This window comes from Mustela putorius, unplaced genomic scaffold, assembly GCF_011764305.1.
Source record: "Mustela putorius furo isolate JIRA1106 unplaced genomic scaffold, ASM1176430v1.1 tig00003896_pilon_pilon_pilon, whole genome shotgun sequence".
In the NCBI taxonomy this organism is placed as follows: domain Eukaryota; kingdom Metazoa; phylum Chordata; class Mammalia; order Carnivora; family Mustelidae; genus Mustela; species Mustela putorius.
In genome coordinates, this window is record NW_025422045.1 from 1500149 (window position 1) to 1514746 (window position 14598).

The following is a 14598-nucleotide window of genomic DNA, read 5'->3' on the forward strand; positions in this document are numbered from 1 at the left end:
TTCCATGTACTCCCGGAAGCATTTTACAAAATAAATCCATATTTAATTTTTTTTTTCCATTCATATAACCTACAAAACAAAAGCTATTTTGTGTTCTGGGGGATGTTTTTTGTATTGTTGGTTCAAGTTGTTACATTCCCAGTTTTATCAGGAAAGGTCATTAATTTATTCCATGAAGTGTCCTGTATTGAATCTCTTGGAGTTCTCACTTGGCTTTAGGAAATGAGAGAATATCCTTGGCACAACCCCATCACAGGCCAGTAACTCACAACTCGAGTGGTTTTTTCCTCTTATTCTCTCCATCCTTTGTACATAGATTGGGAAATGTTGTACGTGGACAGTGCATGCATGTAAAAGCGCACATGGATAAATGCTGGAGCAGAGGATGAGTTCAAACAGTGCCCAGTAGTGGTATTATAATAGGGTAACTTGCAGTGATTTTTTTTTTGGTATGTTAAATCATCCTTGCATTCCTGCGATAAACTTCACAGAAGCCATTTTGAATCCTTAATATTATTTTTAAGAAACCAAAAGATTTGAGAGCCACCGTTCTAATGTTAATACTATTGCTAAATTTGAGGGGGAAACGGTTGTAAGCTCTTAGAAAATACAGCTGCATCTAATATATCAGCTAATGCTTATATTAATGAGTTTCCACTTAACATTTTTTATACTCCCTTGGCAAAAGTATTGCTATTTAGTTAGGATTAGTGGTAAGCTCTATTTATATAATTCTCAAGTTTTGAGAAGACAAATCTTAACAGTTTTTCCAAAGATTAATATGTGTTTATACCAGATTTAATTCCTTTCTTCTCAGGACTTTTGTTTTTTTAAATCCAGTAGAATTAACATACAGTGTTATATTAATTTGAGATGTACAATACTAGTTTTAATTCTCATACACAGAAAACAATTTTTTTTTAAGATTTTATTTATTTATTTGACAGAGAGAAATCACAAGTAGATGGAGAGGCAGGCAGAGAGAGAGAAGGAAGCAGGCTCCCTGCTGAGCAGAGAGCCCGATGCGGGACTTGATCCCAGGACCCTGAGATCATGACCCGAGCCGAAGGCAGCGGCTTAACCCACTGAGCCACCCAGGCGCCCCAGAAAACATTTTTTTTAAACCTAGGTACATAACACTATAATAACAATTGCACCCATTTACTGAGAACTGAGCCAGGCATTGAATTAAACATGATCACATTTAATCCCTTTAACAATACCCATTTTTCGGGGCGGGGCGAGTCCTGAGATCAGGTCCCACATCGGGCTCTCTGCTCAGCAGGGAGCCTGCTTCCTCCTCTCTCTCTGCCTGCCTCTCTGCCTAACTTGTGATCTCTCTCTCTGTCAAATAAATAAATAAATCTTTAAAAAAAAAAAAAAACAATACCCATTTTTCAGATTGGAAATGGATGCTCTCCAGAGGTATTAAGTAATTTGCTCAAGAGCATGCATCTAGCAAGTGATAAACTTTCTAAACACAGGGTTGGTACTTTTAACTATGATATAACTATACTGCAGCATAAGAGTATCAGGTTCCAGGTCTGTCCCCTTACTACCCTTTCATTTTAATTTGTTTGGATGAGGAGGGACCTGGGAATTTATATTTTAAACAAGTGCCCCAGGTGATGCTAATTCACATGTGTTGGGGATTATGCTTTGAAAAAACCAGTTCTTCTGTATATGCTAAATATAAGCATCTATGGAGTATAAAAAAGGAAGAAACCGTAAGATCACTGTTTAACAATTGTTTATAACATTTTGGAGAGATCAGGTTGGCCTGTGGAAAAGAGAAACAATGTTACCGGGATATATGAAATGTAAAATAACAATATTGTTATTGCAAGAAATGTAAAGGTATTCAAATGAGGGAAAGATTTATTTGTAAAGTATTCACAGAACCAGTGCATGAGCCCCAAAGAGGAAGCCCAAAATTCAGCACAGAGGAGAGGTTTTATGGCAACAAAGACAGATGGCATCAGTGAAGATAGGAAGGCTCTTAAAACAAGTAAAAGAATTCCTCACTGTGAAAGGAACAATGGCCTTGCTATTGTTACTAAGTGTTACTTAGCTCTCACTGTGCTGCAGTTACTAGACAAAATAATGGATGGCACCAGCTGATTTGAGACCTAAATAGTAAACTCAGGATATTCAAGAGTTAAAAAAGACATATAACTCCTATTCAAAGAAAAACCTGTATTCCAAACAGTATTTGTTATCAGGGGTCAGAGAAAACAATACACTAAAACATCAAATTGGCTGCCATTTTGTCTTACGTGTACACAAGTGACACAAAAATCTTAACCACACAATGATAATAGAAGGAAATGTAAACAGTGACTGCAAAATTCTATCCAAACACCACTTTGAAACCATTTCTCTTCAACATAATTCCCAAAGGAACATTAACTCTCCTATTAATGTACATAAAATGCTGCTGACATTCTACAAAATTCATTCTAATTTAATAATGCCTGATGGGCCTTACTTCATGTTAAGATGATGTAATAATATGTTGCTAAATGAGTCTCCTCATATTACTTTCATGGCAATCCCATAACTGATGAGCCATTAAAAGGAAACTGGTATAGTGGTATTACTGGAAACACTGATAGATCATTCTGCAATCAAATTTTTTTAATTGACTCGACACAGAACATAGAAGCCAACATCATTATTAACTATAGGTATAATACTGCACCATGATGTGAAAAATCCTTTTATCATTACAAGTTTTTCACTGATACCTGTAAAACAAGTATGTATTCAAGTAGTTTATGTAAGTTTTTCTCCAAGTGTTCAAACCCAGAAGAGGCAGGGTCTATTTTTTTTTTTTTTTCCCCGAAGAGATTTAAGTTTCATCAGCATTTAGGTATTATATGCTTTAGGAAATGACAACTTTAAATTCAGGTAGCACTTAAAGTTATTTGGATATTTACCCATACCATTTACTTATTAATCATCCTCTTTTCTCATTATAACCAGTCTCACTATATACAGACATTTGATAATGAGAAAATTATAAAAGTGTCAATATATCAGGAAGATATAACAAATGATACATAATGATAATAACTTTAGGTAAATAACCCACGAGCTTTAAAATAAATGAAGCAAATATTGACAGAATTCAAGAGAGAAGTAAATACAAAACTATAGTTTAATGTTTGAATATCTCTCTTAGCAATTGACAAAATAACTAGACAAAAAACTTAGTGCATTTACTATCAACTACCTTGACCTTATTAATATTTACAAAACTGTTCCCAACAAATGAAGAATATACATTCATTTTGAGGGTATATGTTCTGTTCAGCAGGATTGAATCATGTGCTAATCCATAAAACTGGTGTCAATAAATTGAAAAGTTTTTAAATCCTACAGTGTATTGTGTGACCAAAAGCAAACTAAATTAGAAGTTAGTAAGATACTTAAGAAAACACCAAATATTTGAAAAATAAACAACCCATACATAAATAATCTGTGGTTTTAAAAAATTAGAAGGGAATTTAGAAACTATCTCTAACTGAATTATAGTGAAATAGGATATAGCAAAATCTGTTGGTGCAGCTAAAACAGTGCCTAGAAGAAAAGGTATAGCTTTAAGTGCTTATATTAAAAAAAAAAAAAAAAAAGATCTGAATTATATAGCCTGAGGTTCTGCCCTAAGAAGCTAGAAAATGAAGCACAAAATAAATAGAAGGGTGAAAATCATACAGATAAGAGCAGGAATCAGTGTAATATTACAGAATTAATAGAAAAAGCAACAAAACCAAAATTTGGTTATTTTAAAAGATCCATAAAATTAATAACTACTAGGGGTGCCTGGTGGCTCAGTCATTAAGCGTCTGCCTTCAGCTCAGGTCATGATCCTAGGGTCATGGGATTGAGCCCCACATGGGGGGGGGGTCTCTGCTCAGCAGGGAGCCTGCTTCTCCCTTTCCCTCCCCCCCGCTTATGTTTCCTCTCTCTGTGTGTCTCTTTCTAAATAAAATCTTTTTTAAAAAAAGTTAAGGGGTGCCTGGGTGGCTCAGTGGGTTAAACCTCTGCCTTTGGGTCAGGTCATGATCTCAGGGTCCTGAGATCTAGCCCCGCATCAGGCTCTCTGCTCAGCTGGGAGCCTGCTTCCCCTCTCTTTGTCAAATAAATAAATCTTTTAAAAATAAATAAATAAATAAAATTTTAAACGATTAATACCTTCTAGCTGGACTGATTAAGACAAAGTGGGGAAGGGAAGAAGGGGAAAGAACACAATTTACCAATATCTGGAATAGAAAGGAGGTTATCATTGTAAACCATATATACATGAAAAAGATGATAAAGAAATATTGGGGGGGGGGGTCCTGGGTGGCTCTGTGGGTTAAAGCCTCTGCGTTAGGCTCAGGTCATGATCCCAGGGTCCTGGGATCGAGCCCCGCATCATCGAGCTCTCTGCTCAGCAGGGAGCCTGCTTCCTCCTCTCTCTCTGCCTGCCTCTCTGCCTAGTTGTGATTTCTCTCTGTCAAATAAATAAAATGTTAAAAAAAAATCAGTTGGAACAAAAAGAGAGATATTGGGAATAAGTTTGAAAACTTAGGTGAAATAAATTTCTTGAGGAATACTTGCCAAAGGGACAAGATAAAACAGAAAGTCTGAATTGCTGTGCATCTATTGGTGAAAATAAATTCATTTCATAAATTCTTTACAAAGAGTGATGAGCACCAGGTAATGTATGGAATTATTGAATCACTATATTGTACACCTGAAATTAATATAACACTGTCTGTTAACTATACTGGAATTGAAGTAAAATAAGAAAGAAATGTAGAGGGCATGAAAAAATTGTGAGAGAAAACCCATAAAAAAAAGCTTGAGGGTCATGGTTTCATTGGTGAATTTTTTTAAATGTTCAGGGAAAAAAATACCAATCTTTTACAAACTATTTTAGAAAATAGAGAGGAGAAAACACTTTACAGGTCATTTTACGAGATGAGCAATAAAACTGCACACGTAAGTTTGGCTGAACATTTGAAAATCTTTCAGTTTAGTTCGACACATTAACAGAAGAGAGGAGAAATACAATGTGATCATTTCCATAGATGTAGAAAAGGTATACAACAAAAATGAAATATTCATGATAAAACCTCACAACAAATTAACCATAGAAAGCAGCTTCCTCAGTTTGATAAAAGACATATGAAAGATCTCTAACTGCATATTTATTGGTGAAAAACTAAATGTCCCCCCATATTAGGAACCAGATAAGAATTTCAATTCTTATTACTTGAACTTTATGTGCTAGTATAATAAGGCAAGGGAAAAAAAGACACAATTGGAAAAGGAATAAATTAAGCTGAATTTGCAGATGACATGTTTGTGTACATGGGAAATCTGAATGAATCATCATGAAAACTTGCAGAACTGATAAACCTTTAACTTTTTCACAGGATATAAAGTCAATCTAAAAATTAATTGTATTTCTACACACCAGCAATGAACAATTAGAAAATGAAATTAACAAAAAGTACTATTTGTAGTTACATCAGAAAGCATACTGAGGTATACACTTAGCAAAAGATTGTAAGACTTCAATGGTGAAAACTGTAAAATATTGCTGGTAAACCAAAGAGGATCTAAATAAATAGATATATAAATAGATAAAATATAATAGATATGAATTGGAAAGCTCAGTATCATTTAGATGTCCGTTCCATTAGGCTATAGATTTAATGTAGTCCCAATCAGGATTCTAGCAGACTTTTTTTTAGACATTGACAAGATTATTATGTGCTAACAGGCACATGAAAAGATGCTCAACATCACTCATCATCAGTGAAATACAAATACAAATCAAAACCATGATAAGAATACCACCTCACACCTGTCAGAATGGCTAAAATTAACATAAGAAACAACAGGTGTTAGCCAGGATGCAGAGAAAGGGGAACCCTCTTAAACTGTTGGTGGGAATGCAACTAGTGCAGCCACTCTGGAGAACAATATGAAGTTTCCTCAAAAAGTTAAAAATAGAACTGCCCTATGATCCAGTGGTTATACTTCTAGGTATTTACCCAAAGAATACAAATACAGATTCAAAGGGGTGTACACACCCTAATGTTTATAGCAGCATTATAAACAATAGCCAAACTATGAAGAGAGCCCAAATGTCCTTACTGATGAATGAATAAAGAAGATTTATATAAACAGTGGAATATTATTCAGTCATCAAAAAGAAGGAAATCTTGTCATTGCAGTGCTGTGGATGGAGCTAGAGTGTATTATGCTAAGTGAAATATGTCAGCCAGAGAAAGACAAATAGCACATGATTTTACTTATTTGTGGAATTCAAAAAAGAAAACATGAATATATGGCAAGGGGATTAAAAATCAAGAGAGGGAAACCAACCATAAGAGACTCTTAATGATAAAGAACAAACTGAGGGGTAATGGAAGGAGGTAGGGGATGGGTTAGATGGGTAGTGGGTATTAAGGAGGGCACTTGTTATGACGAGCACAGGGTGTTGTATGAACCACTGAATTATGCTCCTGGAACCAATATTGCCGTATGTGTTAACTAGCTAAATTTTAAATAAAAATTCTGGGGGAAAGTTAATTAACACAAAAATTAAAGTTAATTGAAAAAGGCATAGGACAAGATGGGATTGGGAGGGAGACAAACCATAAGTGACTCTTAATCTCACAAAACAAACTGAGGGTTGCTGGGGGGAGGGGGTTTGGGAGAAGGGGGTGGGATTATGGACATTGGGGAGGGTATGTGCTTTGGTGAGTGCTGTGAAGTGTGTAAACCTGGTGATTCACAGACCTGTACCCCTGGGGATAAAAATATATGTTTATAAAATTAAAAAAAAAAAAGGAAAAAGGCATAGGATTAAGAAGTGCCAAAACAATCCAGAAAGAAAGGAGAAAGGACTTACTTTATACCTCATTTCAAGACTTAGTATAAAGCAATACTAATCAAGATGGTATAGTATAAAGACTGACAGATCATGAACAGAATAGAATTCAGAAAAGGACCCACACCTTTATGCTAAATGATATTTGGTAAGAGCACCCTAGCAACTCAGTGAGGAAAAAAAAAAAATCTCTAATGCACAGTGCTGAACAACTGAATTATCAGTATGGAAAGAAAAAAAAGAACTTAAAACCTTACCTTAAACCATACACGAACAAATTTGAGATAGATAATGGACTTAAATATGAAAGCTAAAGTAATAAAGCTGCTGGGAAAAAAATAGATGAGTATCTTTGCCACATACAGGTAAACAAAATTTCATAGGGAACACATAATAAAAGCATCAAACATGAAAGAAAAACTGATAAATTGAACTAAATCGATACTAAAGGGGCACCTGGGTGGCTCAGTCGGTTAAGTATCCTACCTTCAGCTCAGGTCATGATTCCAGAATCCCGTGCCCTCTCTCTCCCTCTCTTAAATAAATAAATAAAATCTTTTTTCAAAAAGTAAAAATTTGTGGAAATGAAAAGAGAAGCCACAGATTGGGAGAAGGTATTTGCAACCCATATATCTGACAAATAAAATGATCCCTGACAACTCATTAATAAAATACAAGCAACCCACCTTCCTCTAAATAGGCAAAACATGGGGCACCTGGTTCGCTCAGTCATTTAAACATCTGACTCTTGATTATAGCTCCGGTATTGATCTCAGGGTCATGAGTTTAGGTGCTGCATTGGACTCCACATTGGGTGGGGACACAGCTTTAAAAGTAAATAAATGAATAGGCAAAACACTTGAAGAGACACTTCACATAAAATATGCAAATGGAGTGAGCCTTGGTTTTGGCTCAGGTCATGATCTCACCCTTGCGGGATCATGTCCCCTGCAGGGGGCATGTGCTGAGCGCAGAACCTGCTTCAGATTCGATCTCCCTTTCCTTCCCACTCACTCTCTCGCTCTCAAAAATAAATAAACAAAATCTTAACAAAAAAAAAAGAAAAATACAAATGGGTAATCAGCACGTTACAGGTTCCACATTATTAGCTGTTAGACACATGAAAATTAAAACCAGTATACAACTACCCAGAATAGCTAAAATCAAAAAGATGATGATGCATTGTTGGTGGGACTGTAAAATGGTATAATGACTTTAGAAAACTGGCAGTTTCTTACAAAGTTAAACATGTATCAGCCCCACGACTCAGCAGTTTACTCCCAGGTATTTATCCAAGTGAAATATAATTCACAAAAAGCTTTTTTCTCAAAAATGTTTGTAACACTTTGACTCACTTTAGCCTAAAACTGGAAACACAGATGTTCATCGAGGATAATGGATAAATGAACTGTATCATGTTCATACACTAAATGGCATTCAGCAATAAAATGGAATGATCTAATGATCTCGATAATGCTGTGCTAAAAACAGGCCACATCTCAAAAATACTGTATGGCTCCACTAATAGAACGTCTGTAATAGGCAGAGCTATCCTGTGTTGATAAAAATCAAATCAGTGGTTGCCAATAGGAGGGTTCTTCTATAAAGGGACCCCATTGCTGATGTAATAGAAATGTCTGTCTTGATATGCATTCATCAAAACTGATGGAGTAGTTCACTTAAGATCTGAACATTTTATTGTATGTAAGTAATAGCTTAGTTTTTAAAAAATGAAGAATGAAGAGCACTGCTAGAGAATGTATTCTACCTGAGTTTAACACCTGATACACAGTTGTGGTACTTAGGCAGCATAGTACTGGCCTGACTGAGAAATAGAACACTGGAACAGAATACAGCCCAACGCTTTATATAGTTAACTTGATTTTCAGCCAAAGTAGTCCACTGGAGAAAGGAAAGGATGTTTTTGTTTTTGTTTTGCTTTTGTAAAAAATGTAATACAAATAGATAATCATGTGGACAGATATGATTGTCAGTCCTCTCACACTAAACAAAAATTATTCAAGATGGCTCCTAGACCTAAATATAAAAGCTACAACTACAAAGTTTTAAGAACAAAACATGAAAATTATCTCCTCAATTTGGGAGTAAGTAAGCAAAGCTTTCTTACACTGAATACAAAAATTTAAAAACCACGAAAGAGAAGAATGATAAATTAGACTTAATCAAAATTAAAAGCTTATAAAAAGGCCTCAAATTAAAAAAAAAAAAAATGAGTTGACAGCCACATCTGGGAGTCAATACTTGCAAAACCTATCTGACGAAGAACTGGTATCCAGGATATAGAAAGAAATCTACAAGTATATAATAAGGTCACCCAACGCTTCTGTGGGTTTTCTGTTCATGGCAGGAAGTTTAAGTGCAGTGGATGAACAAATTACCAGTCCTTCTGGATTTGTATAATTCCATGGTAATTTCAAGAACAGAATCATTTTTAGGACTACAAGTTGCTTAATAAAAGATTCTTGTGGTGTGGCTATTTCTCTTTTTCTTTCTCCTACCTCCCCTCCTCCCCATAAGGCTGCTTTCCTAAGGAGGACTATTTACCTTAGCCAGTAAGAACAAATAGTTCTGGAGTTTAACTGTGTTGCTTGATGAGGTGATTTCTTACAGTATATTTAGAGAAACCCCTAAAGGATGAGGCCTGTGGAATAATTACCTAGCCTAAGATATCCATAAGAACATGAGAAAATCTTACTGCCCATAGGGGAGAAAAGTTTTCCTCAACCCTCTTAAGGTTCCTCTCTGGATCTGAAAAGGAGACTGACAAAGACCGATTAACAGGAGAAAAGCATACAGGTTTATTTAATGTAAGTTTTAGGAGAGTCTTCATAAGGATATGAAGGCGAAGACACAGACTTAGTTATATTTATGCTAGGTTTGATGCAGAGTGGATAGTCATGGAAGAATATGAACAGATTAAGGAATATGAGGTAACTGTAGTAAACTAGGGGAAATTTTCATAAGGCCTATTTCTTAGGATTTTTTTTTACATCCCTTTGTCTTTGGATATAGGATATTCCTTTCCTCTTGGCATAGGAATGGCATCTCTCACATGAGGTTATTATGGTCTATTTTAGGGAAATAGGCCCTGGGAGGGGACACTTAAAATGACCTTCTCGCTCCTGGCACTTTCTCAAACTCCTCACCTTAAAATATTCAATATGGCAAGGTACCATGTTTGGAGGTGGTATATCCTGAACCCTATCACTGCTTTTACTCATAAAATTAAGTTAACACAGAACGTTTAATGTGTTTTAAAGTATTAAAGTATTAGTAATCCTACTTGTTTCATCTTTAGATTTCGTTTGGTTTGAGGTCTTTTTTTATAAATTTTTATACATTTAAAATAAATTCCTTAAGTGATTTACTTTATTTCAAAACTCCTTTAATCAAATAATGGGAGTTTTGCACAGATTACATAATACTAATTACAGTCCATATTCCACAGCATAATGTGTTCATTGCATTTTAACATTTTATTGGCCAGATTTTAGCATTTTTAGTGTTCTTTATTTTTAATAAGAATCCCCTATTATCTAAGAACTGTTATGCCCTTAATAATTAACTGCATTCCCAATTTTTAAAAAATCTATTGCAACTTCCATTTTAAGCAAACCAAATCACTTACAATTTAAATGTTTCATTTTTTCTCTCCTGCTTCTTAGTGGGCGAAAAATATCAAGGAAAGGGCTTCACACACTATAAGACTTGATTAAGAGATAAGGAATCAACAAGAATTTTCTTGTTTTACCATTATAAGGATCTGGACCAGGCAACAGAATAAAAGATTTAGCATCAGTCCTCAAGAAGCTTACATTCTAGATGGGGGACACTAGCTCTGTACACACAGAAAATTTATTAGAATGATAAGATAATTTGTAGTAAATCTCAAGAAAGTGGCACAGATGTGAGTTAGAACTCAGAAGAGGAAACAAAAAAACGAAGAGTGAAATTAATGTGATTTTTGATACAGAGAAGATTTTGCAAAAGAAGCGTACAACTCTAAAATCTTGGAAAATGGGTGAAATTTGACCAAGTAGAGAGGAAGACATCTTAGGGAGAGAGAACATATGACCAATCTGAATAGAAGTAATAATATTCAACACCTTTTGTAGATGCTTCCTTAATTTTCTCCCGCTAAAAGAATAGAAGTAATAATATTCAACACCTTTTGTAGATGCTTCCTTAATTTTCTCCCGCTGAAACTATGAGCTTTGTGAGGGCAGGGTCAATGGCTGTTTGTTTTATTTTCATCAGCTACTTTTTGCCTGACAAATTGAAGTATCGATGGATACCTTTTGAATGAATGTACTTTGAATGAATAAAAAAGTGTGTATTCTAGGAATAGTAACATTTTAGTTTGTTTTGAATGAAATACTTGTTTTGAGGAATGGTGTGAGGTGTTTGAATTATAAGAATGTTGCTTGAATGCTTAACCCCAAAGACTTTTATCCTGTAAGGGTTGCAGGTTGTACACATGGCAGGATAAAAAATACAGGTGTTTCTTAGAAAAGTTAAATTTTGGTTCCAGATATACAAGAGAATTTACAAACTGGACCCAAGGAAACTATTTGAGATGGCCTAACTGCTCTAGAACATGAGCATGAACAGTGGAATAAGGGGTAGTTTAGACAGATTTTAGTTATCCTAGAATAGCACATTCCATGTGTTAAAAGATCGATTTATTAAAATATGTAAATTCATGACTCTCCTCCAGATAAAAACTGAGTATGTATATAGATTTTATCTCATCAGTGAAGAAATTTGTAAGATGTCTAAACCAGTTCAAAAGAGAATCCAAAAACAAGTACAGTCATAGATCAAAATTATGGAAATGACTAAAAAAGAAACAAAACAACAAAAGAAGAAAAAGACTCATAAATACAGAGAACAAACTGATGGTTGCCAGAGGTGGGGGGGGGTGAATGAAATAGGTGAAGGAAATTAAGATATGCAAACTTTCAGTTACAAAATAAATGTCACGGAGATAAAAACTACAACATAGGGAATACTTCCAGTCAGTAATATTGTAATAATGTTACATGGTAACAAATGAAAACTACACTTATCATGGTGAGTATTGTGTAATATATAGAATTGTGAAATCATTATGTAAACCTATTGTATACCTGAAACTATACTAAAACATATGTCAACTATAATCCAATAGCAAACATTTAATAAATTTTTAAAATTATGGAAATTAATGTTCAAATGTAGGCCAAACTTTTTTTTCTCCTTTGGAGCAGGGTAGTAGAGGTATTAAGAGTGGGGAATAGTTGTTCTTCCCTTCACTGAAAAGAATGTTTTTACGGGTCTGTAGGTAAGAATTATTTTACATTGCTATCCGTTACCTACAATTTACAGAGTTGTAAAGTAGCTCCCATAAAATCCAGAAAGTTGTGTCCTGGAGTAGGGGTCAGCGAATTTATGGCTATCAGCCAAAGATTTCCACCCCCATTTTTTTGGTAAATGGTTTTATTAGAACATAGCCATTCCCGTTCATTTACATATTAACTATGGCTTCTTTCTTGCTGCAGAGATAGAGTTGAATAGTTACAGAACTAACCCTACTCCACGTAATGCATAATTTTCCATCAAAACACAAATTTTTCCTACACAAGTAGTGTTTCTGACAAGAGAATCAGTGGCTTTCATATGTGGCCAATCCTGTATTGACTTGCTATTTCCCCAAGAGGTTTAATTAAAGCTAGTGTTTTAAAGAACAATTTGGATATTTCTTCATAACAGCAAGCCTAATAGTAAGGACTTTAGTTTTAGGCTGAATTACTAGAAACATATTATTTAGAATAAGGAAGTTGATACTGTATACCATTCTGAGCATATGCATTTCAAAACAGGATTAAGTAAACTAAAACTGACTTGGAGAACTTGCAGATAAAGTAATTTGCAACTCTAGCGTATGGGAAGTGATTGAAGGACTGAGGGCTGTCTACTTTTAAGATTTTTATGAGAAGCATCTTGAAATATCTGAAGCATAATTTGGCTTGTTCTATAACTTCTAAGGTTAAAACTTTGGATGATGGGTAGGCGTTAGCAATCCTGATTTTAACTTAATGTAAGAAGGAATGTTTTCATAATATAGAGGATGGAATAGTCAGCTTTGGTGGATAGTGACTTTCTTCTCACTGAATGTATTCAAGCATAGGCTAGACATACACTTTACTGAGATTTTTGTATTAGAGAGATTAGAGCATATATTGTTTTATTGAAATAAAATACCTGAAAATATTCTTGCAAGTCTGTGGGCTCTCTCATGACAAGTAAAAGGCTTTCCAAGAGGTGTTGATGATTCAGCTCAGGTTAGAGACCAGAAACTGTTGACTTAACCTATATAGTTTTATATATGTCTTAATTGTTACTCCAATAGTACTCAGCAGACTAAATGTAGAAGCATAGATAGCAAATGTTTGACTGGATAGGTTAAGGATAATAGTGAAAATACAAATACACCTCAGAAGTTCTGCAGGTTCAGCTCCAGATCACTGCAATAAAGCGAGTATCACAATGAAGTGAGTTAGATAATTTTTTTGCTTTCCCAGTGCATTTATAAAGTTATATTTATACTTTAGTCTGTTACAGTATACAGTAGCATTATATCTGAAAGAACAATGTAAATATCTTAATTTTAAAATACTTTATTGCAGGAGTACCTATGGGGCTCAGTCAGTTAACCTCAGTCAGTCAGTTAAATCTGACTCTTGATTTCAGCTCTGGTCATGATCTCATGGGTCATCAAATTAAGCCCTCTGTTGGACTCTGCACGCTGTTGGGAGTCTGCTTGAGATTCTCTGTCTCCTCTTGCCCTGCTCTTTCTCATGCATGCGCTTTCTCTCTCATGCACACGCTTGCACCCTTTCTCTCTCTCTCTCAAAACAAATAAATAAATCTTCAAAAAAATATATATTTTATTGTAGGTACCCGGGTGGCACAGCCAGTTGAGCATCAGACTCTTGGTTTCAGCTCAGGTTTTGATCTTGGGGTCATTGGATTGAGTCCCACATGGGGCTCTGCACTCAGCATGGAGTCTGCTTAAGACTCTTTCTCCCTCTTTCCCTGTCCCTCCCCCCTCCATAAAATAAATAAAAATTTGTAATAATTAAAAAGAATTTTTTAAAAATGCTTTATTGCTTAAAAATGTTAGCTATCATCCAGGCTTTCAAGTGAGCCATCATATTTTTGCTCTTGGAGGGTCTTGCCTCAGTGTTACTATCTGCTTACCAATCAGGGTGGTGGTTGCTGAAATTGGGGTGGCTGTGACAGTTTCTTAAAATAAGACAACAATGAAGTTTGCCACATCAATGGCCTCTTTCTTTCACAGTTTCTCTGTACCACATGATCCTGTTTGATAAACAGTTTTACCTAGGATCCCAGGACCCCAGAACCCCTACCTGAGCTGAAGGCAAACACCTAACGACTGAGCCACCCAGGTGCCCCTACAGTAGACCTTTTAAAATTGAGATCACTCCTCTTACCAAAGTTTATTCTAATATCTAAATCCTTTGTCATGTCAACTATCTTCATAGTATCTATATCAGAAGTAGATTCCATCTCGAGAAACTACTTTCTTTGCTCATCCATAAGGAGCAACTCCTATCTATTAAAATCATAAGATTACTACAATCCAGCTGCCTCTTCTGACTTTGATTCCAGTTCTCTTGCTG

General features: G+C 35.2%; 1 protein-coding gene across 5 annotated transcripts in view; it reads left to right on the forward strand.

Moving 5' to 3' along the window:
- Positions 1-14598, forward strand: part of TCF12 (transcription factor 12) — a 392538-nt gene that overhangs the window by 276708 nt on the left and 101232 nt on the right. The gene's annotated exons all lie outside the window — the stretch shown is intronic.